Raw genomic sequence first — 14,726 nt, 5'->3', positions numbered from 1 at the left:
GAAGTCACACTGTATTAACGCTAGGGTGCCATAGTTGCGTATTATCAGTATATGTGAAAACAAAGATTGCTTAAAATTAACATGTTGGACTAAGGCCCTTTGTCCAGATGTTTGAGATATCAACTTCTTGGGCAGGTCATCCACAGATCAGGTGGTCTTGGTGCCTGGTTGATTTGAGGTGACACCATCTTTTTATTGCCCACTTGGAGAAGACAGACAGTATAACATGGATGCGATGGCTCCCCACGTTGAGTTGAGGCCTCTCTCTCTCCCATGCAATTACAATGCATGGAGGAGCTGATCCAAATTACCCTTTCAACGTACCCACATAAATGCTTGGGCACTATTAAACTGTCTAGAGCGATGCATTCACGCCATTGCATTGTTGAAATAAAATAATTTTCTCTGCACTGTCCAGCCATCCAATCAATAATTACTGTGGTTAGAGGGACCTAGACCTTGTAATGTTTTAATCAGACCCTGTTATTGAACCTTTCGAGTTGTAATTAAAAAATGAGTAGGAATTAAGCGCTGCCAAATGGCAAGCAGGATTGGCAAGGCAGTCAAATACAAGAAAATTAGTAGGCTGGTTCATTTGCAATGGAAATTACTTTTCAGAGAAAAACAATACGATTATTGTAATATTTTTCTTGACCCAATAAATATTAAATGTTTTGCTTTGAACTGCTGGCAATAAACGAAATAGACTGCCTGCAATTTCAGAAATTGAATATTTATAATTTTTAGGCACCAATATGGGTCAGTCCACTATGCAGAAAGATTTTGCATCCTAATCAGTTATGCCATGTATTTAGTGGTCACACAAGTTGATGGCTTGAACAAGTTTCACTGTACCCCTGAGGTGCACAACAATAGAACGCTTCGAACAGCTCATTTAATCTTAAAACATTTCCATGTAGCCTACTGTAGCAGTCAAGCCCTAATGTCTCACACCTGTATTCCTTTAGACGGAGGGTCTACAGGAATAAAGAGAGGGTTAAGAGAGAGTGAGTGAAATAAGACAGTGGAGTGCAGAGCTGAGCAGCTTCCTGCTGGAAACAGTATCTCCTTTCGAGAGAGTAAAGAGAAAGGAGGGAGGGGAAAAAGAGGTAGAGCAGATAGAGGACCAGGCTATTTAGAGCATCATTTCCATGGGGACAGAACCAGCTCCCCTCACGCTCACCTTGAGGACTCACATCGGGGCCGTTGTCGTGGTGACAACAAGCCCATAGGCCCAGCGCACAGTCACAGGGGAATGCCTCAATGGGTAAACACAACCAAACATCTTGTGTTGGTATTACGTAATGCTTGATCATACTATATCACCATACACTGTATGTCAAGGCTCCTCAACTCTGTTCAAGGAGAACTGTCTTGCTGTGAGTTACGCAACCAGCTTGTTTAACTAAAAAAACAACTGTGTTAGATTATAGTTAAGGTGAAAACACGTAGCACATTAGCACTTCTCCAGGAACAGGGTGGATCTATGTGCTGTGTGCAATGTTTCTGTGATCACTGTTTGACACAGCGTTGTTTATCAACAGGGGGCGATAGTCATAGGAGCTTGCGTGTTAACATCCCACGGAGGAATGAACTCAGGGCAGAACTTATGAGAACTCAGATGGGATGTGAAGGAGTATTGGATGTAGACAGTGACAGTGAGAGGGAGAGGGGCGGTATAACTCACACGCACTCTGTAGATCATCATGTGGAGGTTGACGTCAATGTCAAAAGTGCTATCCTATGACGGGGTGGGGGACCATTAAATATTTAACAGTGTTGATGGCGCAACTTGAGAGCATTGCCGAGCCATTTGGGGTCGGCCTCTTTAAAGAGGGCTTGTGGACAAGGGCTGTTAATTTTCTTTTGCCACGTCTGCTGTCTGTACACCTGGAGGCCGCGCTCCTTAAACATTTCTGTTTATTTATGGTCTCATGTCTGCCTCACAGTTTTTTGACAGTGGACTCAATCCTTTTCAAGGTCTACAATTTGTAACTGTGTCTCACACTGAACAATTTTCAGTTGTGGTAATGATAATGTTGTTGGACAGTATTGAAATACTCAATTGCAAATTGTTGATTGCTGTTTGGGATCCTGTGGTGAAAGTCACTGGCTCCACCAGCTCAAACCTATTATTGAGCCAAGATTCCCCCTAAAAAGGTTTTGCTTTTGTGATGAAGTTTTAACCAATCTTTTTTTAACATTTACAAAAAAAAATCTACAGAAATTGAGTGACAATTTATGTACCACCAGATGGCAATTAATCAACAGTTAAAAAATTGTAATTGCAGTTTGAGTTTAGATGAGAGCATAGTCTGTTCATTAGAGTACGTGGTGAGTGGGGTGTTGTGGAAATCAAAGTATAACAAGCACTTTTCAACACTATCTGTTTGCTTTGCTAATTCCTTGGTTTCCATCATCATAAATTTTTTTAACTTTTGTTGCATTCTTAATGTGTAGATTGGAGAGAAAGAACATCCCCCAAACACACACAAAACACACACACACACACACACACACACACACACACACACACACACACACACACACACACACACACACACACACACACACATACACATACACATACACACACACACATACAATCAAACCAAGGTGTTACAGCTGCAAGCATCTTTAGTATGTGTACGTGTCTGTATCAATGTTTTTTCAAACTGAATAATGTAGGATTATACACTTCAAATAAATACAACTTGACAAAGGAAAAAGGACATAGTAGGCTCAAGACGCACTTACAGGAGTCCAAAGGTACTTAGGAATGATTGACTGGACCTGATGTTTCCTCCAGGATCACAATGACTCTTATTGAGAGACTTGTTACTCTTGTTGGTTAGTTGTAACTGACCTAAAACTACTGTACTTGCTGTGTAATATATTTTTGCTGCTTGCTTTTTTCCACAGGTACACCCTTGCATTTTTTTTTCTTTTTTGAGGTTCATGTTGTTACATGTTTTATTGTAACTTGTTCAACTACATGCTCTTATGGTTCTTCCCTTTGGGATTTATTTAGTTTTCACGGTGTATGCTTTATGTTTCGGTTACCTGCAATGTTTGGGGCTATCTCGTTGTTATGATCAGTGACCTATGCACTTTTGTAAAGCTCTCTTTTGGAAGTCGCTTTGGACAAAAGTGTCCGTTAAATGCATAAATGTAAATGTACTTACTTTTTGTTTCACCTCACGTTCATGCCACATGACAGGCTAGTATTTTCCCAACCTTCATAACCTTGTTTTGTATACTGAACCCTAACCACCAATGACAACAGTCAGAGGCAATGAAACCCACTCCTGATGAAGATGTCTCTGATTATCAGAAGCCAGAGATGAAATGGAATATATTCATACTGCATTGTTAAGACTGCCTGGGTTTAACTGATCAATAATTCACGGGAGATGCCTGCCTATCTCCTGGAGAGGGGGGGGGGGGAGAGTAGATAAAAGAAAGTAAAAAAAAAAGAAAGACAGAAAATGGAGGAGACAGAAGTTTCTGATGAGCTTGAGAGTTTTTTTTTCCCGGTATTAACGGCAGAATGGAAGATAAGCAAGGAGAGGTAATGGAGAGACCCCCATGGGAGGAACCAGCCTGTGAGCCAAACCGCCTCCGCAGATTGGATTAATATTGCATGGACGCCAAGTGCAGGCCCCCTTTCTGGAACACTGATTACCTCATCTCCTCTTTCACATCTTTTTAAAGAAAAACGCATCTCGACACAACGACCCTGACTCTGCAATGAAAACAAAGCCAGCTGCCAGTCCTCTTTTGGAATACAAGACCGATTTCTAAACATCTCTCCAGAACCAAAGAAGAAAAACTTTGAGTGAGAACTAATTGAATGTTACAGAAGGAGCATCAACATATTCTGTCTGGGCAGAGGTTAGCGTCTGAGTCTGCTGAATATACTGCTGGTATCTCAGAAACAATATCCATGCAAATTTTCAAAACATGACATTACGTCCTGTATTGTGCTCTGTCATTAAAAGTAGCGTCAACTTTAGTTAAACGCGAGAATTGCCGGGAGGTCCTGTGGAATGAGTTTATCCTTTCAGTCGTGTTTCTGTTTTATTTTCGTCTATGGAATCAGTTGATTGTATTACGGTTCTCTGCCAACTATCAAACAATGTCTTTGCAAAGTCATAGCTACAGTATGTCTGTGTGTGTGGGCATATTATTATTTATTTTCACCGAACATGACAGGGAGGGAGGGAGGGAAGAGGAGGGGTAGTTTGAGAGTCTCTGAAAGACTAAAATGCAGTAGAGGAGAAGAATGGCTCCATTCCGAATCGTTCCAGAAGTCCCAGGAGACACTGAACGATTGGTCAGGACTTGACTGGGTATTTCCCCTCTATCTTACTTTGATACTCTTCCACACACACACGCACACACACACACACACGCACACACACACACTCACACACACACACACACACACAAATACACATTCTGACCTATCTGCTGTCTGACCCCCAGCCCACAGGGAATAGAGGAGCACCAGCAGCATTTCCTCTGTAATCTGTCATGTTTTCTTCTCTGTCCGACTCTTTGCAGTTCTGCAACTTTTGATGAATGGGAGGAACCGCCTGCGACACCTTCGCCCTTCCACCGCCACGCATGCCGACCGTGGGCAAAAGCTGCTAACTGAGACCAGCGCGCGTCATCCTCTCATTAACTGCACCTGTGTTAGCCAGCACAAGCCCATTGGACCACGTCCGATAAGGCGGCATTAAAAGGCCGCGCGGATACGCACACACTCACCCCCCGTTGTTGCATGATCAGTGCTGCTGCCGCCCTCCACCGTCCCCTTCTCCCCCGTGCTCTCTGTCTGTTCTATCATCAGGGGGATTACATCTCTATTGCTCCCTGCATCATATTCCATGTATGTATGTGTCGCATCGAGGAGGCAGGGAGTGCTTCCCTTAGATCATCCACTCTGCCCAAGTCTAACCTATTTCCATGTCATGGTTATCAATAAATGCTTAATCTAATATGTGAGTGTCTTGTCTGAACTGCTGCTTTGCTCTGTCTTGTCCAGATACCTGATTAACCTACATAGAAATAGGCGCAGAGCATGATGGGATTTATCATAGTGAATAAATGAGGAACAAATATTGCTGACAAATAGGGCAAGGCTTGACTAGGTGGTAATACTGAATAGCAACATACAGTATTGATTCTTGTGTCCTTGTGTTTTTGAAAGGCAGTTAATTAGAAAAAAGTTTAGGCAAGCCTTGATCCTACAATATATATAGGTATGTTGCTTTAAAAATGTTTTATAGATTAACATATAATTGTATCTGTGCAAGGAGTACATCTATAATGACACTGCTGCAGAGTAGGTGAGGGTTACTTCTCAACAACCCTTGTTGACTTGGCTGCCATCCTGTGGCGAACCGTGGTAAGTGCAGTTTGTCTCAGGCAAGGTTCTTCTTTCTGCTTTTCTATCTTGTGCGATAAGATCTATAAAAGGCCTACTGTGCTGTAAATGGAAGTTTGAGAAATAAGCACCTTACATCCCTGCTTTCCACTCAAACCAACTTCTGCAGGCACAGACACAGTAAGCCAAGCTTAGTCATCTCTCATCTCAAGTGTGTATATTGATGGAGGTTCCTAATGTCTGCCACACAGGGCATTACCCGTCTCAGTTTCAAGCCGCTGGAAGAAAAAAAAAAACATTTTGTTGATACCAGTTGAGAAAGTGTGAACACACACACAGACCTGAGGATAATGGGACGCACACACAGATGCATTATCACGCCAGGCATGAACACACATTCACATACACACACTGGCACAAACACACCTTGATGCGTTGCTAGACAGCTCATTAAGCCATTAGGGTGATCACACCCAGAAGGTGTTGAGTTTGCCTCTCCAGCTTGTCCATTAGCTTCTTCATTAATGCACCTTCTTGTGTCCACCTGTTACAGCTCTTCCTCCACTGCACCACAGAAACCAGCAGATGCAGAACAACGTTTGCTGCAACTGAAATGCTTTCAAATACCAAGGCTAGTTTTACACTGGATATTCTATCATCTTTATGGTTTTACTCATTATAAACTTGGATGTAAAACATTATGACATTGCATTGGCTAATCTCTCCCAAGTGCCTAAGGCAGACATTAAATATAAATAATGTTTTTTCATCATAGTATACATTCTGGCAATCCACTTACCGTATATGTCTAAACACATACACCACAGTGGGGTTTTAAATCAGGAAATTGGATTTGGGAGGTTGATCTGAGCAGTGCAGCTGTTTGGATGGGGGAGTGAACCAGTTCCAGGGAGGCTTCAGACACACTTAAACACCGAGGGGGAGTATCTGTATCTCCTGCAGCTAGAACTTTGCCAACCTTGACGTCCAAGCAAGATGCTGGCAAAAACATAGCTCTATAACAGGCCTTTGAAGCTAATTGAATCTCTCCATGCACTGTGGAAGCCACAGCTGCCTCCAGCCATGTCTGGCCAGGACACACACACACCGCTCCATCCATCTTCATCCTTGTCAATTATCCCTCCAGCGGACTGCATGTCTTCATCTCCATCTTGGGCATGGTCTCAGAGTACTTTCCAAAGTCACACTAATCCAATTACATCTTGGCGTGGGCTAGGACACAGCCCATTAGAACAGGCTTAATCTCCGTGAGGTCTTTATTAAAACAAAATAATACATATTCATAACTATCTCTCAGGCCAATGGGTATCATTTTATTTGAGATTGTTTGGAAGGCTGCCCCTGGTGTTCTGTTGGCATAACCTCTGAAACTCATGTCAGGGTTAAACCTTTTCCAACTTCCACTCAGTGGTGCCCAGTGGGTATGTATATATGAAGTAGATATATGAAGCAGAACAGAGTACACCCACTTCTTTTGTTCCTGGCTCATAGTCATAGAACGCCTTCCTCTGATCCCCTTCCCTGAAAAATTGTCTAATTTCAGTAAATTGACTATTACTAACCCCTAGGTAGCTCTTCCCCAGAGCGGCTGAAATAAAGTAAGAAAGAAAGAACGTCACCGAAAGTGTGGCAGCAGTTTTAGTGTACGAGAGTTATGAGTCTGAGGGGACTGTGAGGACCTCAGCTAGGCGTTGCCACACTGGCTTCCCCCGACAGCATGAACACCCAGCTAATTGGCCTGTAACACTCAAATTAGTTCCCTCAGCGGAGAATAACAAACAGGCAGTAACTCCCTCTAGGCTTGTGTCTCTGCTTCATATCCAAGGAGACCAGCCGAAACCAACCTCCCTCTATTCAGTGGCCACCACTGCCGGAGCCTCCCAGCAATTTCTGCCTGTCTGGAAGATGTATTACAAGTGTTGTGTACAGCTTATGTTTCATCCAGTCGCATACCGTACAGTGTATACTGTATTTTGGTGTGCCACATGCATGAATGGGTTGCTTAATTATGAATGGCAATACCACACAAGGCAGTCTGAAACCCTGTGACCAAAGTGAGTGACTGTGCACTAATACATAGGTTGCACTTTTAGTACAACAACAGGGTATAATTTCATAACCCAGTGCATTCTTTTTACAGGATTCTATGATTACTTTTCGTGTTCAGGGGGATGTTTCTCATTGTGCCGCAGTATGAGAAGTTTAGCTGAAGCAATATGGAGATAAACAACTTATTTTGGACAATTTGTGCCCCTCAATATGTGCCCGGCCGTCTATACGTACCATACAGTCTGTCTTCTCTGCAGACAGAAAGAAGGTGAGATAGCAGAGAAAGAAAAAATCTTCCAACTCGAAAAAGCCACTTTTCAAAGTTGGGCCTAGGTTTTCATCTTGAATCAATCTGTTTATTGTGTAAAAATGTGCAAATTGTGCCCTGGTCTCCCAGGGCGGGCTGGTCAGCCTTCTCAGACAGGGCTGGTAAAATGTCAGACACAGTCAGCTGGACTCCTGCTGCTTCAGATGTGAATAATTATGCAAAACTGCATTTGTTTCTCACTCAGATCTACCTCTCTCTCTTTTTCTCTTTTTTTCTCTCTCCCTCTCTGCAGTTGCCTACCTTGCTCTCTTTTTCTCTCTCTTCCTCTCTGCAGTTGCCTACCTTGCTCTCTTTTTCTCTCTCTTTCTCTCTGCTATCTCATCGCTCTCGCTTCCACCTTTTCAAACCCTGTGGACTTACAGTGTTGAATGTTCATCCATTACAGCACAAATCAGTCTGATGGACGTGGTCTAGACAGTGGAAAGTCCACACCAAATAATGGAGATTAGCATATGTTGTTTCATCTCCCTCTTTTTTCTTCATCATTAGGTTGTCCCAATGGTTTACTAATTTATTACGACCTGTAAAATTTACTTTTATTTCCTCAGGTGATTGAACTACAATAAGAAATACCATTGATATACTACTGAAACGCCTTAAAGAATTCTAAACTTATAAGGATTTCACTGTGCATAGATGTAATGTTTGAGGAGGGAATGGGTCTTTCATCAGGCCTGGTACCTCTACAGTATATGAATTCTCTCAAACTGACGCCTTGTTTTCTCTTGGTCCCTTGGAGACTAACTGTTAGAAACAGGAGCATCATAATATCAGAATCAGAATCAGAATAAAGTTGAATTGCCTAGATATTTACACAAACAAGGAATTATCAATTGCAGCAATATTAAGATGGTGTACTTCTACCTATCACATCTGAGATGAGCTCAAATAATTTTGGAAGAAGTCAAACAGGGCCAAAGATTTTATGTAAAGGCCACAACAGATTACACATCATAGAATAAGTCCATCTAGTGGCTACATGGTGCACTGTAACACTCACAGAAAACAATGTAAAGGTTGTATTTCCAAAAAGATTCCACAAGAGGTCACTAGATACTTGGATGTGAAGTGTGATTCCTGGCAGACACCAACAGCATCGCAAACACAAGGGTTGAACTACATTGATCCGAATTGGTTATGATCTGGTTTATGTGAAAGACTCCCGCAGTGTGACTCTGTTATAGAGATTTGAGATGGTTACTCAGAAAGGTTCTGACAGGTATAAAGAGCAGATTAACTCTGTTAATGTTACATGTCTTGTACTTTTGTCCTACATAAAAATCTACAATGGTCCCCATAAACATCTATCTATGGCCCACCTCTCACGGTTTTTAAATACCATTACAGTGCAATTGGATGGTAGTTAATTATATCTGTATTTCCCATCTTAAAAAAATATGCAGTTCCAGGAGTAAGAAACACCATTAACTCAGAGGGTGTCATTTTGAAACGTTCACAGAAATGTAGTTGGAAAAATGTGAAGTTTACCTGCAGTGTGTTTTTATTTAGAACAACATAGCTGGAGTGTGTTTTCAGAAAAAGTATTACAACCGAAATAAAACATCCATCATTCTAAAAGGTCAATACATAATGAAATGTCCCATAACAATGTCTGGTAGACATTTGTCATCTGAAAGGCTTGAAACTAATTTCATACATTGTTTTGCTGTCAATAATCTGCCTGTTGAACACACAACAGTATTTTAACAACAGCTAATACTGAATGTAATATGAGGCTCCCAATAACATTATGGATACACACTTGATACACAGCCAAAGACACACACATGTGTAAACACACACATGCATAAACACACAAACACAATCCCCATGCTTTAATAACTTGAATAGTGACTAAAACAAGGTTTTCTTAGCAGTAGCAAGGTTTCCTTTGCATTAGAAGTACATTTCACAGACAAGAGACACCAGTTGGAAGGTCAACAACATCATTGAAAATCATTAACCTAGCTTTTTTCTGTCTCGCTGCCCCCCTGTTGATGAGATCAGGAGTGACAAGGACAAGAGCTAGCTGTGTTTGAGCCTCATTTTAAACCATTTTCACGTCTTTTTTTTTTTTTAAAGGAGGGGGAGGGGAAAGAGGAATTGAATTGCAGATGTCAATATAGCTCTCACCTCCGCAGCATGGTGGGGCGGGGGGAGTGGGACAAGACAAGGTTAAATCTGTATTTGCCAATGAAAAATGAAAAGGCGCTCTATAAAACGGTGTGTTTATTAACATTTTAGAGACAGTTGTCCATCAGCCCCTGTGCGAGACCATTGAATCATGTAATTTCTGTCATGGGTGAAAGATGAGAAGCTAGCTAAGCGCAACGGCAGAGCCCACCGGTTTCACGAGCAGGTGAGAGGGCTCTAAAAATACAGCTACACTGTCTCCAAACATCAGCTGGAAACAGAGGGTGAAACAGCCAAACGCCAAAGTCCTCCATGTCCCATTTATTAAAAGGAGCTTTGAAATTAACGGGGCATCTTAGCCCAACTCTGAAAAAGATGCCATAAACAAATGAAGGGCTGTCACAACGTGAGGTTGGGTTGGACCCAAATGCAGGGGAGTACCGAGGCATAGTGAGGAACACAGGTTTAATTCTCAAAACGGGAAACAGACAGGGTACACGCAGGGACAAAGGGTAATGCTAAGACAAAGACTGGACACAAAGCAGGAACCTAAATACACAGAAACAAACAAGACACAGGTGAACACAATGAAACTAACGACAACTGAACGAGACAGGTGACGACAATGACAGGGAAACACTAGGGCAGGGCAAAACCAAAAACAATAGGGGGGCACGGCTGTGGCCGTGACAGTACCCCCCTCTCAAGGGACGTCACCCGACGACCCACAAGGCAGGGGGTCAGGGCAGGTCCGGGGGACGACCTGGAGGCAGGGCAGAGGGTCAGGGCAGGTCCGGGGGGCGACCCGGAGGCAGGGCAGAGGGTAGAGGCAGGTCCGGGGGGCGGCCCGGACGCCGGAGAACGGGCACGGGGGCACCTGGGAGCGTGGATGAGGAGGCGTCTGGGAGCGCGGACGAGGAGGCGTCTGGGAGCGCGGACGAGGAGGCGCCAGAGAGCGGACGAGGGGGCGCCAGAGAGCGCGGACGAGGGGGCGCCAGAGAGCGCGGACGAGGGGGCGCCAGAGAGCGCGGACGAGGGGGCGCCAGAGAGCGCGGGGGCGCCAGAGAGCGCGGACGAGGAGGCGCCTGGGAGCGCGGACGAGGGGGCGCCTGGGAGCGCGGACGAGGGGGCGCCTGGGAGCGCGGGCACCGCGGCAGGCAGCAGCCAGAAGTCCTCGGGCGGAGGAGGAGGCCAGAAGTCCTCGGGCGGAGGAGGCGGCGACCAGGAGTCCTCGGGCGGAGGAGGCGGCGACCAGGAGTCCTCGGGCGGAGGAGGAGGCGGCCAGGAGTCCTCGGGCGGAGGAGGAGGCGGCCAGGAGTCCTCGGATGGCCTGGCACTGGGCGGCACAACCTCGGGGCGAGGCAGGGGCTCAGGGCAGGAACGAGGCTGGGGCACAGGGCAGGAACGAGGCTGGGGCACAGGGCAGGAACAAGGCTGGGGCACCGGGCAGGAACAAGGCTGGGGTACAGGGTAGGAACGAGGCTGGGGCACCGGGCAGGAACGAAGCTGGGGTACAGGGCAGGAACGAGGCTGGGGTACTGGGCAGGAACGAGGCTGGGGTACTGGGCAGGAACGAGGCTGGGCTACAGGACAGGAACGAGGCTGGGCTACAGGACAGGAACGAGGCTGGGGCACAGGGCAGGAACGAGGCTGGGGCACAGGGAAGGAACGAGGCTGGGGTACAGGGAAGGAACGAGGCAGGGTTCTGGCGGCAGGCGGCCGACTCTCCCTGGCAGGGACAGCCTTGGTGGTCTGGGTGCTGGGCGGCGCAACCTTCTTCGTCCGGGCGCAGGGCGGCACAACCTCAGGATGAGGCAGGGGCACAGGGCAGGATCGAGGCAGGGGCCCAGGGCAGGACCGAGGCTGGAGTCGGGGTTCCGGCTGGGGCTGGAAGGAGTAGTAGTGAGGAACACAGGTTTAATTCTCAAAACGGGAAACAGACAGGGTACACACAGTGACAAAGGGTAATGCTAAGACAAAGACTGGACACAAAGCAGGAACCTAAATACACAGAAACAAACAAGACACAGGTGAACACAATGAAACTAACGACAACTGAACGAGACAGGTGACGACAATGACAGGGAAACACTAGGGCAGGGCAAAACCAAAAACAATAGGGGGGCACGGCTGTGGCCGTGACAAGGGCATTCATAGATGCTGAAGACTGTATTGATGGTGTATGTGATTGTCAATCTGAAAGCCATGTTGAGTCCACAGTGCGAGCAGCTAGATTAGGTGCTCCAACATTATGTATGCATGCACTGGATGAGCCCAGATAACCAACAACAAGAACACAGTCTGTACATGACTAGCTTCAAATAGACTAGTTCTGGAATGGGGCTTCGCAGTCAGTCACAAAGATGTAACCGGCTAATGTAACATCTAAAACATAATAGAAAATATGAATTGGCTTCCTTCCAGAAACACAAGCGAGCTGTAGGGGGAGGCAGGAGAGGGTGTGTAATTGATAGCAGGTGCTATAGGTGTTGTATACTGGGGGGGCAGTGATATATGAAGTGATATATTTAGATATTAAAATCAATACCTGTCTCTCAGTTGCTCTCCCTGACGTACAATATATTATATATATATATATATATATATATATATATATATATATGACTGTGTTTGTGTGCCTGTGATAAAGAATGTGTGTGTATGTGAGTATGTGTGTGTGTGAGTGTGTTCATGTGTGAGTACTACTGTGTGTGTGCTGGTATTTGTTCTAAAGAACAAAAATATTAATAATAATCTTGACATCCTAACACAACATTGATCATTGTAATGATTGTGATAAAATAATAATAATTATAATGATAATACAATTAGACTAATAAGGACAACAATACTACGACTATTACTACTAATAATTATAATATTAAGAATAATACAAAGAATGATGCATAATAATACAATCACAAGGCGGCCCACATACAACTCCAAGTGTGTGTCTCACGTCATCACCTCAGCTATAATGAGTTTGGTAGCATGTAGCAACAGCTATACGGACGTGCTCCCCAGAGACAGGCCTAATTAAATCACAATCTTAAGTGCCAATCTACACATCTGCGTTTGTTGGTAGGAGACGCAATATGCCCCCCCCATCCGCCCCCTCCATCATCCCCAGACAGTCTAACACATACACAAATTAAGGTACTCACAAATGAATGCAAACAAACACCCATGGATCCAACATGCAAGCTCAACATCTGTCATTGTTCTCTGTTTCAGGCCAAACACAATCTGTGGTGGTGTTCACAGTGTCACAGCAACTAAGTACACCAGCAGGGGTCTCTGTAACATAGTCCAAAAATCTATCATTTGTTTCCTATTACAGGACTGGAAAAACGTACAGTACCACATCATATTAAATATTTGTGGTCACAATCCATGTCTTCTAACCTTGCACATTTCCTGCACACTAGCAAACCCATTGGTGCATCTGTGTCTGATGTTCCCTACAACATGTCGTAGCTGTAGTTTAAAGGTTACCCGATGACAGGAAGCGTGGTCCTTACCCCCCCTTGAGCCCTAGAGTACGACATGCAGGGGTGGAACATGCGAGCCTTACGTGTGTCTTGCATACTTTAAAACTTCACAACATTGTGCAACTTGAAGTGTGAAGATGAAGACTTGCTCACTGAAGATGAATACTTGTTTCCAGCCTCACGTCTTAGAAGTTCTCTCATCAGTCCAGCCCCATGCATGCTGGCTTCCTCTCCGTCAGAAAGGAGGACAGAGCCAGACAGGACAAAACCATCTCCGAGACTTGCCTCATGCGGGTGTCAGTAAGTCATTGTTAATCATCTGATCATGTCCTGAATTGCACAGAGGTGGTTCGCAGCATCTGGTCTGCAGTCATATATTCTAATCATCACAGTATCTGCAATCTAAATCTGTTCCAGAATACATTATTCAAATTCACATCATTAGAAAAGTAATTTCAGCTGAAGGGTGAGTCCAGCTAAAAGTTGCCGGCATGGATAGTGTGGGTTTAACTTTTTTTTTGTGTGCATAATGATATGTTTCATCAAACCTCTCTAATGTAGTGGATAAGGCCCCCCCACTGTGTCCATTTACTGTAATGTATAATCAGACTCACATTATTTCACTGATATTCTGTAGACTGATGACCTCAACATCTCTCTTTTCAATTTAACATTTCAATACAATAGTGTGTGTGTCAATGGAGCTCTACACAGTGTAAATATATGACATCTAAGATACTTGACACATAGAATTTGATGGATGGATGTTTAGTGGATGGATGTGTGCCCTGCATGTTCTGACAGATACATTATCAGACATAATCTATCTGAAATACAGTAAGAAAAAAGTGTGTGTTTGTGTGTGAGATGTGTGTGTGTGTGTGTGTGTGTGAGAAAAGAAAGAGAGAGAGAGATAAGGATATGGAGGAGGGTAGGCAGCTACTGTGTAGGTCAGTGCAGGGTTGGCCTGTAAATGAAGAATATATAAATAATTTCAACAAAAGCAAAATGTTTGTTGTTCTTATTGTTTTATTCAATTGTAGTAATTTAAATTAATTATGTGGAAATAAATTCTGTCAAGTGTCTTTTTTTCTCCCCTAGAATTCTCAGAGAAATAGTGTTGACATGGCATACGATTCTGCATGCGCGTCATGAGGATTGAGTTTTCAAGAACCTTCAAACACTTAGACACATGCTGATTACATGACCTACACAATACAAAGTCACCAGTCAAGGTGACACAGAGATTACAAATGCTAATACAATAACTTTGCTGTATGGTTCCATCAATCAAACATTATTGCACTAACTA

This window comes from Hypomesus transpacificus, chromosome 8 (genome assembly GCF_021917145.1).
Source record: "Hypomesus transpacificus isolate Combined female chromosome 8, fHypTra1, whole genome shotgun sequence".
In the NCBI taxonomy this organism is placed as follows: domain Eukaryota; kingdom Metazoa; phylum Chordata; class Actinopteri; order Osmeriformes; family Osmeridae; genus Hypomesus; species Hypomesus transpacificus.
Note: the sequence above shows the minus strand (reverse complement) of the source record.